Source organism: Dendrobates tinctorius, unplaced genomic scaffold, assembly GCF_039654945.1.
Source record: "Dendrobates tinctorius isolate UK_male_01 unplaced genomic scaffold, ASM3965494v1 ptg000251l, whole genome shotgun sequence".
Lineage (NCBI taxonomy): Eukaryota > Metazoa > Chordata > Amphibia > Anura > Dendrobatidae > Dendrobates > Dendrobates tinctorius.
Window position 1 is genome coordinate 3,381,141 of NW_027361918.1, and position 16,800 is coordinate 3,397,940.

Genomic DNA, 16,800 nt, shown 5'->3' on the forward strand with positions numbered 1-16,800 from the left:
TCCAAATTGTAAGGAAGCATGAGCAATCTCAAGGCTACAAGTCCATCTCCAAAGACCAGAATGTTCCTGTGTCTACCGTGCACAGTGTCATCAAGAAGTGTAAAGCCCATGGCACTGTGGCTAACCTCCCTAGATGTGGACGGAAAAGAAAAATTGACAAGAGATTTCAACGCAAGATTGTGCGGATGTTGGATAAAGAACCTCGACTAACATCCAAACAAGTTCAAGCTGCCCTGCAGTCCGAGGGTATAACAGTGCCAACCTGTACTATCCGTCGGCGTCTCAATGAAAAGGGACTATGGTAGGAGACCCAGGAAGACCCCACTTCTTACCCCGAGACATAGAAAAGCCAGGCTGGAGTTTGCCAAAACTTACCTGAAAAAGCCTAAAACGTTTTGGAAGAATGTTCTCTGATCAGATGAGACAAAAGTAGAGCTTTTTGGGCAAAGGCATCAACATAGAGTTTACAGGAGAAAAAAAGAGGCATTCAAAGAAAACAGTCCTACAGTCAAACATGGCGGAGGTTCCCTGATGTTTTGGGGTTGCTTTGCTGCCTCTGGCACTGTACTGCTTGACCGTGTGCATGGCATTATGAAGTCTGAAGACTACCAACAAATTTTGCAGCATAATGTAGGGCCCAGTGTGAGAAAGCTGGGTCTCCCTCAGAGGTCATGGGTCTTCCAGCAGGACAATGACCCAAAACACACTTCAAAAAGCACTAGAAAATGGTTTGAGAGAAAGCACTGGAGACTTCTAAGGTGGCCAGCAATGAGTCCAGACCTGAATCCCATAGAACACCTGTGGAGAGATCTAAAAATGGCAGTTTGGAGAAGGCACCCTTCAAATATCAGGGACCTGGAGCAGTTTGCCAAAGAAGAATGGTCTTAAATTCCAGCAGAGCATTGTAAGAAACTCATTGATGGTTACCGGAAGTGGTTAGTCGCAGTTATTTTGGCTAAAGGTTGTGCAACCAAGTATTAGGCTGAGGGTGCCAATACTTTTGTCTGGCCCATTTTTGGAGTTTTGTGTGAAATGATCAATGTTTTGCTTTTTGCTTCATTCTCTTTTGTGTTTTTTCATTTAAGACAAATTAAATGAAGATAATAATACCAAAGAATTTGTGATTGCAATCATTTTCAGGAAGAAACTGAGTATTATCTGACAGAATTGCAGGGGTGTCAATACTTTTGGCCACAACTGTATCTTCCATCCAGGACTACCCCTTTCACTGCAACACAATATTGACGGAACAATGTACATGTATACAGTCAAGAGTGTAGTACAAGGATAGGGTATAGATAGGTTGCAATTACCGTGTTATGTAGCATGTGACCACAGGGAGGTGCTGATGGATCATAGGTCCAAATCTTAGTTACGTGGTTCCCTTGGCCGCGTCAGGTAACGGACCTCCTGCCAGAACTCAGCTCAAAATGAGGAGCTGTCTCTTTGCTCCTAGGCTGCTCCGTCCCACATTCTGTGTTTACCCCTGGGCTTGTGCAGCCTTTCTCCTCCCATCTCTGAGAGTATGATTATCTAGGCAGAACCATGGCTGGCCCATAACATTCCGCTCATAGCTCCAAATGGGTCGGCGCCACCGCCACAGGGTTCTGCTGGATTTTATCTGTGCAGGGAGACCAAATATGCCTACCGTATGTAATCCCTGTTAGCTACGCTTCACAACTCCATAACGCAGAGTGCTACAGGTGGCTGCCCGGCCGGGCATGGGTGTGAGGGAGGAAGGAAAATGTGTTTGACTAGGCTCAGAAATATTGCATTCTGTTATTATGGGCCCTTTTCTAGATTACATATCTCAGCCTTGCAGTGACCTGTGGTGCTTGCGTTAGACAAGGGAATCCAGTTTGGCTGTGCCTGCAGGAGAGTTCACACCTCTGTGCTCATTGCTAGTCACAGAGCTTCAAAGGGCTTGTTCCTGGAGTTTAATTAAAACAATGATCCCGTGGAATCCCAAGGGTGGGGGGCACATTTCAGGAGTGGTGTGAGATGTCCAGAAACTATAATCCAAAATGGAGTCTCCCTCGTCCCTCACAATACCGTTAGGGAATTAAGTTGGAGTAAATAGAGGAGGCCCACATCTCTTACTGCCAGGTTTTCTCACACATCATAGGCAATCATAAAAGTCCTTTTACATAGGATAAATCCGCTAGATAAATATGCCTATGAAGGATAAATCTGGTGGAGATATGCCCATTTGAAAACCAGGGCTGTGGAGTCAGAGTCACGTAGTTGGAGGCCATTTTGGTAGAGTCAGAGCTGGTGTCATGGAAATTGAAGCGTTTGAGTCGGAGGTTTGGCTTACCGACTCCACAGCTCTGGTATGAGGGAGTCGAAGTCATGGAGTTGGTGTCATGGAAATTGAGGAGTCTGAGTTGGAGGTTTGGATTACCTTCGCCATGTCAAAGGCGATCTTTCATCCGGCAACGAATAAAGCCAGGCTTACCTTGCTTTTGCACAGCAGAGGGGCGTGGAATCCAGCAGAGGGATGTAAACATCTGTCGGAGTGGCGTAGAATCCGGATGCTGAAGCCAGGTAAGAGACGGCAGAGGAGCGTGGAATCCTTCACAACAGTGATGATCTCTAGCTCACCCCTACGAAGGATTTCACGCTCCTACCAAAGATTTATCCAGCTGATAAATCCGTTGCTCAGAGGCAAGTAATAAGGGCAGCACAGGCAGATTTATCATCTGATGAAATTCAGTGGCTAAATTGGCCCATGTAAAAGGACTTTTACCCATTAAGAAAGGCGGACGCTTTATTTTAATGAGTGTCAATGGCCCGTTCTAACACAAGTATGGATTGTATAAAATGGGGAAGCTGTTTAAGAGTGGACGCTAGCGTCTCCAAGACTTGGGATGATGTACAGTTTGCACTTATATGTGCAGCACTGGTTTTTATCAGTGTATTCATTTGTGTCTTTTGTACAGTTTTCCTATTGTCCAAGACCTTGAAGTTCTACCAGGCAAGAGGGTTTGTTGAACTCTTTTCATTGTTAAGGCCCAGAAACTGAAACCATACCGTCAGTAGTATTCTTAAAATCCATTATTTTCTACTACTCATACAGAACTTTAACAAGTGTAAAGATCGATGTTTCAGATATATTCTAGTTTAAAAGTGTATGTATTTTACATGTGCGTCAGGGGTAGGCTAGTAAAGAGGAAACCAGATTTATTTGTACTGATTTTACTACGGGGGGGGGGGGGTGACAATTTGCAGTTCATCTCAGGCAGCAGAGAGGCTAGCTTCACCCCTGCCTGTTACCCTTCTGAAAATACAAAATTTGGAGCTAAAAAGATTTTTGCAGGAAATGTTTTTTATTTTCACGGCTTAACATTATAAACTTCTGTGACGCACCTGGGGGTTAAAGGTAGGACTGCCACTAAGAATTTCATGGCCCCATACTGGCAAAATTTTCGGGACCGCCTTGAGACTGACCCATGAGCCTTCCCCATCTGTCTCCACAACCTGCCCCATCTGCCCCTTCCCCCCACGTTCTACCCCATCTGTCCCAAGATCCTGACCCATGATCTCAGTAGATGAGATCTCAACCCTTATAACGTCCGAACAAAAAAAATTGTTTCAAAAACAGTGCTGATATAAAGTAGACATGTGGGAAATGTTAATTATTATTTTGTGTGATGACTCTCTGAATTAAGGGCATAAAAATTAAGTTTGCAAATTGCTAAATTTTCGCCAAATTTCCATTTTTTCACAAATAAACGTAAGTCATATCAAAGAAATTTTACCACTAACATGAAGTACAATATGTCATGAGAAAAATGTCTCAGAATCACCAGGATCCATTGAAGCGTTCCAGAGTTACAGTTGTGGCCAAAAGTATTGACACCCCTGCAATTCTGTCAGATAATATTCAGTTTCTTCCTGAAAATGATTGCAAACACAAATTCTTTGGTATTATTATCTTCATTTAATTTGTCTTAAATGAAAAAACACAAAAGAGAATGAAGCAAAAAGCAAAACATTGATCATTTCACACAAAACTCCAAAAATGGGCCAGACAAAAGTATTGGCACCCTCAGCCTAATACTTGGTTGCACAACCTTTAGCCAAAATAACTGCGACCAACCGCTTCCGGTAACCATCAATGAGTTTCTTACAATGCTCTGCTGGAATTTTAGACCATTCTTCTTTGGCAAACTGCTCCAGGTCCCTGATATCTGAAGGGTGCCTTCTCCAAACTGCCATTTTTAGATCTCTCCACAGGTGTTCTATGGGATTCAGGTCTGGACTCATTGCTGGCCACCTTAGAAGTCTCCAGTGCTTTCTCTCAAACCATTTCCTAGTGCTTTTTGAAGTGTGTTTTGGGTCATTGTCCTGCTGGAAGACCCATGACCTCTGAGGGAGACCCAGCTTTCTCACACTGGGCACTACATTATGCTTCAAAATTTGTTGGTAGTCTTCAGACTTCATAATGCCATGCACACGGTCAAGCAGTCCAGTGCCAGAGGCAGCAAAGCAACCCCAAAACATCAGGGAACCTCCGCCACGTTTGACTGTAGGACCGTGTTTTTTTCTTTGAATGCCTCTTTTTTTCTCCTGTAAACTCTATGTTGATGCCTTTGCCCAAAAAGCTCTACTTTTGTCTCATCTGACCAGAGAACATTCTTCCAAAACGTTTTAGGCTTTTTCAGGTAAGTTTTGGCAAACTCCAGCCTGGCTTTTTTATGTCTCGGGGTAAGAAGTGGGGTCTTCCTGGGTCTCCTACCATAGTCCCTTTTCATTCAGACGCCGACGGATAGTACGGGTTGACACTGTTGTACCCTCGGACTGCAGGGCAGCTTGAACTTGTTTTGATGTTAGTCGAGGTTCTTTATCCAACATCCGCACAATCTTGCGTTCTTTCTTTTCTCCATGCTCAATGTGGTACACACAAGGACACAGGACAGAGGTTGAGTCAACTTTAATCCCTGTCAACTGGCTGCAAGTGTGATTTAGTTATTGCCAACACCTGTTAGGTGCCACAGGTAAGTTACAGGTGCTGTTAATTACACAAATTAGAGAAGCATCACATGGTTTTTCGAACAGTGCCAATACTTTTGTCCACCCTCTTTTTTATGTTTGGTGTGGAATTATATCCAATTTGGCTTTAGGACAATTCTTTGTGTTTTTTCATTTAAGACAAATTAAATGAAGATAATAATACCAAAGAATTTGTGTTTGCAATCATTTTCAGGAAGAAACTGAGTATTATCTGACAGAATTGCAGGGGTGTCAATACTTTTGGCCACAACTGTATGACCTCATAAAGGGACACTGGTCAGAGTTGTAAAATTGGCTGGGTCAGGAAGGTGAAATCAGACTTTGGGGTGAAGGGGTTAAACACCTGGAATGTGTAGGGGGATCTGTGTAGAGATGTTATGTGATAGATTTAGAGCATAAAATGGAGCCTGACTTCCCACAATACACACACACACACGTCTGTTCCAGAAATCTGACCGGTATAATGACTACTACAGGTTTTTCTTCAGTGAGCGTACTCAGATACCGTATTGTCCAAACATGCTCGAGTGTTATCCGGGTATCTTGGGCGTGCCGGAGTCCTTGCTGCTGAATGATTTGCGTGTTTGACAGCTGCAACACACGTGGGAATTTCCTGTTTGTTAGGCAGAACCCGCAGATGTTGCAGCTGTCTATTGTCAGGATATCCAGAACTGATATCAAGCCAGTGTCTGGACCCTGAGAAACCCGCGCTGGTGCAGGGGCTTACCGGGGTCCTAGGGAGAGGAGCACATCCCAGAGGCTGTGTACTAACAGGACCTGAAGCACCTGACTGCTGGGGGCATGGCCTAAGCTCCAGAAAGCTAGGAGCAGGAGAACTCCTAGAAGGGTGATTACAGGACAAGGTTACCAAGGGGCATAGACAGAGACGTAAACCAGATCAGGCTGGGGTCAAAGCACGAGATAGCACGACAGTACCAAAGGATTAGGCAAAACGGATAGGCAGGACTTAGCAAGAGATCAGTAAACCAGAACGGGCAATAGACGGTACAGAAACGGCAGGCAAGACCACAACAGGGACAGACCGGGTCAGAAGCCAAGATATCAAACACAGAAGCCTGCACACTGCACAGGGGCAAAAGTATAGCTGACAGAGAATCCTGGCAAAGAGTATAAATACCCCTCCCAGATCCAGAAAGAGGCCGCATACTTAACCCTGTGAGTGCAGGGCAAGAACCCTGTCCAAACCATGACATCTATCAGCCACGAATCATGCAGCCGTGAGGACTCGAACATATTAATCGAGCACACCCAAGATACTCGGACAACACTCGAGCATGTTTGGATAACACGATATCCGAGCACGCTCGCTCATCACAACTCACACCATCGGCTCATGTGCACCGGCACACTGGCTCTTCATGGTGCACAGGAACAGCACCAGTACCTATAGAGCAGGGCTGTGGAGTCGGAGTCGTGGAGTCGGAGTTAGTTTTGGTTGGAGTCGGAGTCGGTAGAAATGTACCGACTCCGACTCCAGCTTTAAAAAAAATGTATTAATATTTCATAATTGAACTTTCATATGAATTTTATAAATGTTACTCAAATATATATGTTCTATCAAACTATGAACAACAGTGATAAGCAGTTCTGCTGGAGATAGAGACATTTCTTACTTCTTGTGTGTCACTGTTCTCCACTGCCCTTATCTAATCTTATACTTGGTTAACCTCATGCTGCCCCAACCCCCCTACTTACAATGTATGAAACTGAAAGTGAAAATGTGTTGCAAATTCATAGTAGTAAAGCTCCTCCTCTAGACTAGATCATACTAGGTGTGCGTCTTCCAAGCATCTCACAGCTGCCTGCTACTCAGAAGAGGAAGACTGTAAGAAGTATTATCCTTTCAACAAACTTTGCATCAGTTAACTGTGAGTACATGAGGAATAATAACAGTATTACTGACCACTATATCAGTTGTACGACCTGGCAATAATTTTGTACAATTGTTTTTAGGAAAAACAATTGTCATTTGGATTGTGAATGCAGAATTAAAAACCTGAGAATGTCAAAGAAGCATCACATTAAATCAGCTGTATTTGAACATTTCACCATCACTCAAGATAGAAAACATTATGTCTTTCAGTGTATGACAAATGATCCAGACGAAAACAAATGCTGTGAAGCCAAGATGAGTGCATATTCAGGCAAAGATAAAAATGCTCCTACCAGAGCTTCTAATCTAAAGAGACATTTACAGCGCTTTCATCCAGAAGTACTGAAAGCAGTGGATGAGAAAGACTGCATCCAAACCAATGAACCAGTGCCCAGCTCTTCCAGCCAAACAAAGGAGCAGAGAACTTTGCAGCCATCAGTTGCAAGATATTTTGTCAGTGACAAAGTTACTGTGACAATGACAGTAGATACATTTAAAAAACAGATCATAGAGCTTGTTGTAAAGGATAGTGTGCCTATTTCATTATTTTCACGTCCAGCTTTTATGTGTCTGAATGGGGAAATGGCCCGCAAGCTTGGTGTTTCTCTGGAGAGAGAGAGTATTAGAAAATTAGTAATCGAAGAAGCTTTTAAACAAAAGGAAGAACTTAAAAAAACTCTCAAGGGACGCTTTCTGTTTCTTAAAATGGATGCCTGCACACGTCACAGAGTGAACTATTTTGCCATCTATGTCCGATTTGTTTGTGACAAAAATGAAATAGTTACCAAGACATTGGCAGTAAAAGAAACCAAAGCTCATCACACCAGTGAGTTTCTCCAGGTCTTGGTGGAAAAGGTTCTGCAAGACTATGAACTTAAAAAAGAGCAAGTTCTTTCTGTCGTAACTGACAATGCTTCAAATATAAGTACTATTAAGCTAATGAATGAGAGTAATGATGGTGTCCAGCAGCTAGAATAACATTCTGGGTCCACAGACACAGAAATGTTTGAAATAGAGGAACACAGTATTGTAACTGAGGAGCAAACTGAAGTTTCTTCAGATGAACAGCAACATGATAGTTTAGATGATCTTGTTGAAACTGTGTCAATATGTTCTTTCATTCATCACATGCGCTGTGTTGTGCATACGCTACAGCTGGCTATAAGAGACAGTCTGCAAGAAGGACATGCTGCTGCACTGATTGGCAAGGTGAGAAAATTGGCTACTGTTGCCAGAACCCCTAAAGTTGACTCAATTTTGAAGAGACGTGCTGGAAAAGGGGCAATTATTGATCAAGCCACACGATGGGGCAGTACTTACTTAATGATTCAGCGCTTGGTTGAACTGAAAACCTTTCTTGTAGACATGGCTAACCCTCAACTGACGCTAAATGAAAGTCAGTGGAATCAGGTGACTGAGCTGGAAAAATTGCTAGAGCACCCATTTACAGTGACTAAAAAAATTACAAGCAGAGGACTTAACTCCAGGTATTTTCTTAAAGGAGTGGAAGAACCTGATGTTTCGCCTGTCCCAAAGAGGAGGGTTAATTGCAAGTGGCATTGCTACATCAATGAAGTGGAGAGAGGAGCTACTATTACAAAATAACATTCTTTTGGCAGCTGTTTATGTAGACCCAATGCATCGGATTCTTCTAGATGATCAACAGCTAAGTAAAGGAAAAGAAGCTCTGTTTGAAATAGCAGTAAGGATGAAAGGGTTGCAGAACAGTCAGGAGGAACAAGAAGAATTTGGTCGTCCTGCCACATCTTCACCCTCATCATCAACTGATGAAGAATTTAATTTCAAAAAATATTTGGATCACAAAGACCGTGCAAAGCGTTCCCGCATAGAAGAAGAGTCATCCCCATCAAGGAACACAGCCAGTACATTTCAGCAGAATTTTTCATGTGCACTAAAAGAAATTGAGAAATTTGACCGTTCATCAAAAATAACAGTGCAACAAGCGATTCCTCTGTATCCTGACATTGTCAGAGATGTTGCCCGAGTGGTTACTGCTTTTCCACCAACACAAGTTAGTGTAGAGAGGTTGTTCTCTGCTCTCAAAATAATTAGATCAGATTTGAGGGCATCCATGAAGGAGGATCTGACAGAGGCAATACTTTTTCTGAGGACAAATTTATAGATTTCTTCTTATTAACTGCATAAAAGTGTTTATTGCATATTTACTTACAGTTTAGAAAAGTTTATAAAAGTTATTTGCTATATTCTAATTGTATTCTAATAAATGTAGTTTTTGCTCTAAGTGGTCTGATTACTTATATGATGGTGAGAAACTGAATAAGCACGATGTTTAATATTTTACAACAGTAAATTTGTTGTTATGAATTGGCCATTTATGAAGGAGTCGGAGCCTGATAAAATCCAGGAGTCGGAGCCGCAACTGTGGCTTACCGACTCCACAGCCCTGCTATAGAGCGCTCGTCTTAACGAGCCACACGGAAACTAATCACGGAGCCGTCAGGAGGACGGACACTCAGCTTATTACAGAGGAAGACAGATTGCAGCAGACATGGAGAAAGTCTTCAATGCTTTATTCCATGATTACAATAATATTCTAATATCCATGTTTTTGAGTGGGAAGGTTCACCTTGATGGGTTTCTGGCGGACCGCCCTTAGTCACAGAGTGTATCAGGGAATCATGGGATATACCATTTAAAGCAACCAATCATGAAAACCACGTGGACATAGAAATTATAAGAATAAATGTAACATGTAATTAATACAGCGCTATATGGAATACAAACTCCTAATTAGAGAACAATATCAATACTATGGTGGGCAGCATGGTGGCTCAGTGGTTAGCACTATATGGTGGCTCAGTGGTTAGCATTGAAGCCTTGCAGCGCTGGGGTCCTTGGTTCAAATCCCACCAAGGACATCTGCAAAGAGTTTGTCTGTTCTCCCCGTGTTTGTGTGGGTTTCCTCCGGGCACTCCCACATTCCAAAGACATACTGATAGGGACGTTATATTGTGAGCCCCATCAGGGACAGTGATGATAATGTGTGCAAATTGTAAGGCGCTGTGGAAAATGTTAGCGCTATATAAAAATAAATATTATTAATACTACATGTCAGTAATTACACATCGTATCATTTCTGTAAGTCGTTGCTTGGTTGCTTCGTGTCCAACCTAATCCCGGACGCCTTCCTCAGTAAGTTTTCCCACCAGTCTCCTCCTCTCTCTGGACGATCAACGCTCTCAATCCCAGATAACTGATGAAGGCTAGACAGCTGAAATGCGTTGTGTTTATTACGTTTTTTAAATTTGTCCTAAGTCATATAGCAAACCTTTAAAAACCTTAAAAATTTCCATCCATCCATCCCCTCTGGATCCTCGATGCATCTGAGTGGAGGCGCCTTATAGCCTGGTTTCCTCTTTGCTCAATTCCAAAGAATGTGAGACTTTGTCTGTTCCCATTATCTGTCTCCAAAAAATGTCTGGTTACCCCCGAATGTGTCCTGTTGTTACTGGTAATGTTTGTAGATGTTCCAATATTGTTTTCGGCTCGTACATCTCACATATTTAAGGTTACATGAATTGCATTGCACAGTACACAACATAACTGGTGTTACCATTAATAAGGGAATTCAGATTCCAGATGTCATTGATGTTCTGTGTCTTATGTGGAAATTGACCCGTTACATTTAGTGCCTGCAGACTTGAGAAACCTTTGATGGAAAGCCAAGCTGTTCTAAAGTGCTCCCGATACATACTGGGGGACGGCATATTACCGAGGGGACTCCCTCTATTAGACACTCACTAAATCAACAGGAAGGGAGAGCAGCGGCTGGCCGACCACTTCCTGTTATTTACTTATGTCCGAAGGCGGGGACAGTGAAGCTGGCGCTGATTGGGCGCAGAGCTCATGTGACATAACAACCTCACCTGATAACAGGAGAGCACAGACCCTGCTGGAATGGCGCCGATATAGGAGTGGTTCCTGATATCCTATTCTTTTGCGTGTTTGTCACACTTATGTTTCAGATCACCACACAAATGTAAATATAAAAAGGTATCATACCCACAAGATTCCTATTTTGTTTCTCTCACTGAGAGCACTTTATATATTGGACAAATATAACACAAAATGCAATTTTTAAAAGATCTTTATAATAAAAGGAAAAAGAAACCCAAATCTACAAGGCCCTGTGTGAAAAGTGATTTTCCCCTCCCCCTTAAAAATTAACTACAGATTCCCTAGACATACCCAGGCGTGATTACTGCCACACCTGTTCTCAATCAAGAAATCACTTAAATAGGACCTGCCTGTCAAAGTGAAGTGGACCAAAAGCTCCCTAAAAACTACACATCATGCCGTGATCCAAAGAAATTCTGGAACAAATGAGAAACAAAGTAATTAAGATCTTAGTCTGGAAAAGGTTATAAAGCTGTTTCTAAAGCTTTGGGACTCCAGTGAACCACAGTGAGAGCCAATATCCACAAATGGAAAAACATGAAACCGTGGTGAACTTTCCCAGGAGTGGCAGGTCGACCAAAATTACCTTAAGAGCACAGCGATGACTCATCCAAGAGGTCACAAAAGACCCCACAACAACATCCAAATTACTGCAGGCCTCACTTGCCTCAGTGAAGGTCAGTGCTCATGACTCCACCATAAGAAACCAGGCAAAAATGATCCGCATGGCAGATTTCCAAGGCGAAAACCACTGCTGAGTAATAAGAATATAGAGGCTCATCTCAGTTTTGCAAGAAAACATCTTCATGGTCCCCTAGACTTGGGAGAATACTCTGTGGAGTGATGAGAAAAAAATTGAACTAGGTGGAAGGTGGAAGTTCCATTATGTACAAGTAACAAAGCATTTCAGAAAGGAAAATCATACCCTACAGTAAAATATGGTGGTGGTAGTGTAATGGTCGGGGGCTGTTTTGCTGCTTCAGGACCTGGAAGACTTGCTGTGGTAAATGGAACCATGACTTCTGCTGTCAACCAAAAAATCCTGGAGAATGTCTGGCCATCTGTTTATGACATCAAGCTGAAGAGGGTTATGCAGTAGGACAATGATCCAAAACACACCTCCAAGTCCACTTCTGAATGGCCAAAGGCTAGGTTCACATTTGTGTCTATGTGCGCAGGGTATCATCCGCAACTGCAAACGCATGCAAAAAAGTATGCTAACGCAGCATTTTTTTAGCCCCATCAGCTTACGCATGTCAGCCAAAAAGCGCAGTGTTTGCATGCGTTTGCGTTTTATGAGCATGTGTTCGATAGGTTGGACCAGATGGCCCAGGAGGTCCCTTCCAACTCTACGATTCTATGAATTTCCTTTGACACAAGCCATGCCCAAAGGGCGTGTCTCATGAAAATTCTCTATATAGACCCTTGTACTGATGAAATCCTCATCTTTTGCTGCTGTATCCAGCGTCAAGATGGATCTTCGCATGGAGAGTTTCTATCGGAATCTAGATTTGGATGTCAACTTGTTTCTTGCCTTTGCTTGTGAGCAAGTAAGGAAAAGAGAAAGACGGATAAGACGTCGTTGTCACTTTTGCCAACACCCCATTGTTGAAGTCCAAAAGAGCTGTGGAGCCTACCACTCATTATTCAGTGACCTCCATTCAAATCCGGATAAATATTTTGAGTACACGAGGATGTCTCAACAGAGCTTAACGGATTTGCTGATTCGTGTACAAGGAGCCATCAGCAGGGAGGACACACAGCTGCGTCGAGCGATTCCTGCTGAGGAACGTCTGCTGGTGACACTAAGGTACGTAATATTTCAAAAGAAGCGCCTGTCATAAATATTATTGTTCTGCCTTGTACTTATTTTTTTTTCCTTTTTCTGTTTGGCAAAACACCTGTCCTAAATATTATTGTTCTAAAAGCCATGTACTTATTTTCCTTTCTCTCTTCAGCAGATTCCTGGCTACTGGAGAGAGCTTAACATCGCTCCATTTCCAGTTCCGTATTGGAATTTCAACTTTCTGGGATTGTTGTAGACACCTGCCCGGCTTTGTGGGGTGTTCTGCGTGAGGAATTTCTCCCCCTACCCACCACTGAAATCTGGCAGGAAAATGCAGAAAAATTCTGGAAATTTGTAATTTACCAAACTGTTTGGGAGCTGTGGACGGAAAACATTAGAATTACTGGCTTGAACTGGATCCGAGTACTTTAATTATAAAAAATACTTCTCTATAGTGCTCATGGTGATTGCAGCTGCGGACTGTAGATTTGTCGCCGTGCACATTGGATCTTTTGGAAGAGGTAATGACTCGCAGACATTTAAAAACTCGGACATGGACCAACAGTTGTATGGGAATAATTTTAATTTCCCCCTGCCACGACCTCTTCCCAACATTGAAGGACCGCCAGTGCCATTTGTTTTGGTTGGTGATGAGGCCTTTCAGATGTGTGTAAACCTCCTTAAACCTTACTCCAGTCGGGACTTGAACCACACAAAAAGAATTTTTAACTACGGACTGACAAGGGCACTAAGAACTGTTGAGTATGCCTTTGGTTTGCTGGTATCAAAATGGTGCATTTTGGGAACAGGTATTAATCTCAAAATTGATACAATCGACGAAGTTGTCAAAGCGTGTGTGGTTCTGCACAACTACATCATGGCAAAAGAGCAACCCTAAGTAGAACTTGATGAACCTGTTTCTAACCCATTGCCAGATTACCATCATCACCCTTTGAGGACAAGGGAAGTTGCCCAGATGAGGCATACATTCGCTGCCTACTTTGTTTCGGATATTGGACGTGTGGCATGGCAGGATGAAATGGTTTAGTAAAATGTTCCTGTAATGCTATGTACCTGGAATGTTAAAATGTACCTTTAATGTATGCTGACAATAAAACACCTCTAGTGAAACATCTGTTCCAAGTGCCAATACTTAGTTTTATAAGGTGATCACCGGGTCACAACTACAGTCTTTATTCCACTCCCTGTCTCATGCAGATTGGGTTGTGTCACCCATGGTTACACCTCTTTTCGCTGTCAGTGCTATGGTAGGTGACGTCGGATTAGCTTCATCGTCTCTTCAGTCTACATTTCTATAGTCCAATAGATTAATGCTGACTGAAGAGATAATGGAGCTAATCCACCTCATATCTTTACTCACCTGCCCGTGTGTCAGAACTAGTGCACTCAGGATGCAGAAAACCCATGTAGTAAAGATGGCGGCAACACAGGTGCAAAAGACTGATGACACGACCGCTCATAGTCTGCCTATTCATGGAGGTGTGATTGCTCAGTGTCTCTCAGCAGTGGTCTCATCAGTGTTTTTCAACCATGTTTACTTCATGGGTTTGCTGTATCCTGAGTGCACTAGTGCCGACACCTGGGCAGGTGAGCATTGCTGACCCCTGACCCTTTGTGCTGTATTATGTTGTTATGGATTTCAGTCCTCTTTGTGTTTTTGCCACCTCATAGCTCCATGACAGACACAAGAAGCAAAGCTGCAGTGTACAGCAAAGAAAGAAAAGGAGGAGCAGATTGTGTCTGTCATGGAGCTATGAGGTGGCAAAAACACAAAGCTTTACACTGCAGCTTTGCTTCTTGAGTGAATACTTCTATATCGGCAATGGCGCAGTGTGTGGTGACAGCGAAGTGTGCTGACGGCAACAGCGCAGTGGGCGTTGACGGCGACAAAAGAAACAAAGAACAAGCAGTGATAGAGAAAAAAACACAAATTTATTTTACAACACAATTAACTTTTGCAAAAGAATGAGGGCGAAATGTTATGGACCTGGGGGGTGTGGAGCTGGGAGGATTGGCTAGGTGTGGATGATGAAGGGGTTCCAGGGGAAGGGCCTACTAAATGTGTGGGGTCTCGGAGGTCAGGGATGGAAGTAGACACATTAGGAGTGGAAGCATGAGACAGGAGACACATTGGAAGGGAGAGACAGAGTGGAGAACAGAGACACATTAGGTGAGGGTGGAGGTAGTTGAACAGTTCTGGTGCCACGACTTTTTTTGGGATTTGTCTCATAGTAGACGGCTGCCTTCTTTTTTTGTGTCTCCTTGGTAGGGTGGGAGTGGTGGGTTCAGCATGTCATGCACTCCCAGGATTCTGCTTCTTGGATGTGCAGGATCTGAACCCAGCCTGGTGGTGGCGGTGGACAGCCGTGCAGATTCTGGACCTGGCCTGATGGTGGATAGCCGTGCAGGATCTGGACCCGGCCTGGTGGTGGCGGTGGACAGCCGTGCAGGATCTGGACCCGGCCTGGTGGTGGCGGTGGACAGCCATGCAGGATCTGAACTCAGCCTGGTGGTGGCGGTGGACAGCCGTGCAGATTCTGGACCTGGCCTGATGGTGAATAGCAGTGCAAGATCTGGACCTGGCATGGTGATGGCGGTGGACGGCCATACAGGAGCAGGACTCAGCATGGTAATGGCGGTGGGCTGGCATTCAGCAGGACCCGGCCTGGTAGTGGTGGTATAGTGGTGTGCAGCAGGACTGGGCATGGTGGTGGTGGTACAGTGGTATGCAGCAAAACTCGGTAAAGAACTGAAGCGGCTTAGAGGTGGCACAGGCGGAAATGCCACGAGTGGCTGCTGGAAGTACCAAGTCTGCTGCATAGCCTGAACGTAAGCAGTATTGCAGGCCTGCATCACATTAAGCTGGAGTTCAGGTGTACGGTGTTCCGAGATGCCCCGCTCTAGCGCAGTAAAAAAAAAAATGTTGTGCCGGTCTCTGAAGGTCGGCTTCCAGGTGGTCAAGGTGTCGGTCGACATCCTGAAAAAGTGTGTTTATATGGGCGAAACCACTTTCCAGTCTATCTCCGACCGCCTTCAGTCCATTCTGGAAGTCCGAGCTCAAGTGAACAAACTCGGGCATGAGTGTCCTGTCAAAGGTCTTCCGCCGCTGGCAGGAAGACCCAAAAAAAGGAGTGGCAGAGGCCTAGGACAGGGGAACACCTGAAGGACCAGCTGCCTGTTCTCCAGATTGTGAAGCCTGCCCACTTGCTGTATCGCTGGTGGATGGCTTGGACTGTTCTGTGGCTGTTTGATCATAGAATCGTAGAGTTGGAAGGGACCTCCTGGGCCATCTGGTCCAACCCCCTGCTCAAAGCAGGATTCGCTAAATCATCCCAGTCAGATGTCTGTCCAGCCTCTGCTTGAAGACTTCCATTGAAGGAGAACTCACCACTTCTCGTGGCAGCTTGTTCCACTCATTGATCACTCTGTCAAAAAGTTTTTTCTAATATCTAATCTGTCTCCTCCCATTCAGTTTCATCCCATCCCATTGCTTCTAGTCTTTCCTTGTGCAAATGAGAATAAAGTTGATCCTTCTACAATGTGACAGCCCTTTAGATATTTGTAGACAGCTATTAAGTCTCCTCTCAGTCTTCTCTTTTGCAAACTGAACAATCCCAAATCCTGCAACCTTTCCTCATAAGACAGGGTTTGCAGACCGGTCACCATTCTGGTTGCTCTTTTCTGAACTTGCTCCAGTTTGTTGATGTCTTTTTTAAAATGTGGCGCCCAAAACTGGACACAATATTCCAGATGAGGTCTGACCAAAGAGGAGTAGAGGGCAATAATGACTTCACGTGATCTAGACTGTATGCTTCTGTTAATACATCCTAGAATTGCATATGCCTTTTTTGCTGCTGCATCACACTGTTGACTCATATTCAGTCTGTGATCTATTAGTATACCCAAGTCTTTTTCACATGTGCTGTTGCTTAGCCCTATTCCTCCCATTCTGTATATGCTTTTTTCATTTTTATTGCCCAGATGTAGTACTTTGCATTTTTCCGTTAAAAGCCATTCTGTTAGTTGCTGCCCACTGCTCCAGTTTATTTATATCTTTTTGAATCCTCTCTCTCTCTCTTCTCTAGTATTAGCTATCCCTCCTAGCTTTGTGTCATCAGCAAATTTAATCAGTTTACCCTCAATT

The 16,800-nt window shown here is 43.8% G+C and overlaps 1 long non-coding RNA gene across 1 annotated transcript; it reads right to left on the bottom strand.

Annotated features, from left to right (window-relative positions):
• Nucleotides 1–9,446: 9,446 nt before the first annotated feature.
• On the bottom strand, nucleotides 9,447–16,800 carry LOC141065330 (uncharacterized). Its single transcript, XR_012226401.1, has 2 exons — nucleotides 15,074–16,800; nucleotides 9,447–15,037 (listed from the first exon to the last, which is right to left on the bottom strand). It is a non-coding gene; the product is annotated as an uncharacterized lncRNA (long non-coding RNA).